Genomic DNA, 2,435 nt, shown 5'->3' with positions numbered 1-2,435 from the left:
CTTGAGCTCCATAAGCCAAATTTTGAAAAATTCAAAACTCAAACCTTTAGGTTTCAAACAAGAGATTTCTATTTTCATGCCTTTGGTTCCTTAGTTGTGCTCAGTTTTGACCATAGCATCTAACTTTCTCACTTTTCTTCTCCAACACTCGTCCCATGCTCACAAAAATCCAAATGTATGTTGTGGATTGAGCCAACCAATGGCATGAACGAACTCAAACGAGGTGCTTAGAGAAGACAACATCACCACCACCACCCCCTCGGCCACCACCAACATTCTGAAGAGAGGCTTCCAAGATCTCTCCAGGAGTGAGCTACCAATACTTTCTTGCGGTTTCATCCATTGTATTTGGATTCATGAACAAGATAGCATGTTCTTTGTCCTCTTTGACATCACGAATCCTCTTCTCCTCAAGTGCAAGCCTACGCTTCTCCGACTTTAACTTCCTCTCTTCGGTTGCCAACTTGGTTTTCCATTTCTCATCCTCCAACACCTTGAGCTCATTCCACCTCGCCATCTTCTCTTCTTTGCGTTCGGATGCCAACACCTTCTTGGTCTCGATCATGGCCACAAGTTCTTCTCTTTCAGTGCCATCGAATGCATTTCTCTTCTTTTTTTCTTTCTGTTGAAATCTTGTTTCCTTCTGATCTATTGTTGGCATCTTCGTCAACCTTGTTGTCCTCCTCAACGGATATGCTCAACCTTGATCTCTTTGGAGTGGTCTATGCGATTCTTTGGATCCACTTATCGTTCTTGCATAGCACTTTATGTGAAGGGCTTGTGGACGAACTTGGGGTTCCTATGCTTGAAAAGTTCTTGGATGTAGGGGCCATACTCCGTCACTTGCACACCGCTCGGTGGTGCATGATTCACTTGGTTGATGCAACCGGACCATCGGTTGCATTGGTCATGAATGGTGCTTCAACGAGGCCCAAGAGAACCTTACGTACAACTTGATTGCACGTCCACAGAGTTGTTGTAGTGATCCGTAATTTTGTCCCGAAACATAGTCTTGGCTTGATCCGTTCCAATCGTTGAATCCATGGAGATGTTGATGCAAGCATCACAAAGAGCAACATCTTCTTTTAGATTGTAGTTGGCGGTGCGTGACCTTCATGACCGCGTGCTTGCTTCAACATCCTCTTCATCGCCCACCTCCTCATCGGCAACCACCTCCTTGGCTTCCTCCTCTTCCTCACGTCCGCCTCTTCGGTCACATCCTCTTGCTCCATGTCTTGGGCGCATCCGAATGATGTCAAATGGAATCGTAGTTGATCTCATCAAGTCCCATCGTGGCCGAGGACTCCAAAAACACCAATCACCGTGGCCGAGGATATTTTTTTTACTTTGTAGGCATTTCATCGAGCACTTGGCGTCCGCGACCCTTGTTGCCGCCTGCGGACGCCGCCCGCGCCGTAGCAGTGGTCGCAGGGAGAGCCAGAGTAGTTGCACGAGACACCGGTCTTGGACGAGGTGTCGTTGTGGACTTCTTCAACTTCTTCGCGGCTGCCTCTGCGAGGGCCGTCGCCGCCGGCTTTCGAGCTCGTTTGGCTCCGCTAGGAGCGGCGGTCGCCACCCCGGAGGACATTGCCGCGGTTGGAGGAGGATCTTGAACCCGGTGGGTATTTCATCCCCAAACTCTTCTTTGGCGCGGGCAACGGCACGCGGGTGGTTTCCGGCGGCGAAAAACCGGCGGCGGTGGCTGGCGGGGCGAGGGAAGGGTCCGGGCTATCCATTTCGGCCGGAGGGACGGTCATTGGTGGTGGCGGCGGCGGGAGATAAAGTGTCGAGAGGGTGGGAGAAATAGAGGCCGCCACTTTTACTCGACCGCGGCGGGATGAAGGATATTTAGGGAGATCTGGATGGATTTTCGGCATGGGAGGATAAATTTTCCTCCACTATTCGGTATAGGTGTTCGGTTAGGTGCGCCGTAAGGGAGGGTTTATATCCTCCCTTGCGGCCGGATAGGGGGGAGGTTAGAAATGCACTAACATATACTCCCTCCATCCCAAAATAAGTGTCTCAACTTTGTACTAGCTCTAGTACAAATTTGTATTAAGCTCAAGACACTTATTTTGAGACGGAGGGAGTACTTCCTTGTTCTAGATACATCCTTTCCGGACAGAAGCACACAGAAGAAGCGGCGCCGGAGAGTGGCAACGTGCGCTGGCCGGCGAGTGGCGGCTCCTCCATGCCAGCACTGGCGTCTGGGCCTTGCTCCCGACCTGGGATCTGCCAGTCCGATGCAACTCCAGCTCCCAATTTAATCACGACGATGGATGCCAAGAAGAAGCTCTACGCGGACGCACGCTGAGGTTGTGCTTGTCTGCGGCTCGAGGATGAGGTGGTGCGCGTGGTCGTGGTCGCTCGTTGTGGCGCCGGCCGGCATTCAATCCGCGGCTGACTTGTTGGGGATGAACCAGCGGCGACGGGAA

The 2,435-nt window shown here is 51.7% G+C and overlaps 1 pseudogene; it reads right to left on the bottom strand.

The window, feature by feature from the left end:
• Positions 1 to 214: 214 nt before the first annotated feature.
• Positions 215 to 1,588, bottom strand: LOC119270834 (annotated as a pseudogene).
• Between the last annotated feature and the right edge of the window lie 847 nt (positions 1,589 to 2,435).

This window comes from Triticum dicoccoides, chromosome 3A, assembly GCF_002162155.2.
Source record: "Triticum dicoccoides isolate Atlit2015 ecotype Zavitan chromosome 3A, WEW_v2.0, whole genome shotgun sequence".
Lineage (NCBI taxonomy): Eukaryota > Viridiplantae > Streptophyta > Magnoliopsida > Poales > Poaceae > Triticum > Triticum dicoccoides.
The sequence above is the reverse complement of the archived record's forward strand: the minus strand, read 5'-3'. Positions and strand labels throughout refer to the sequence as shown.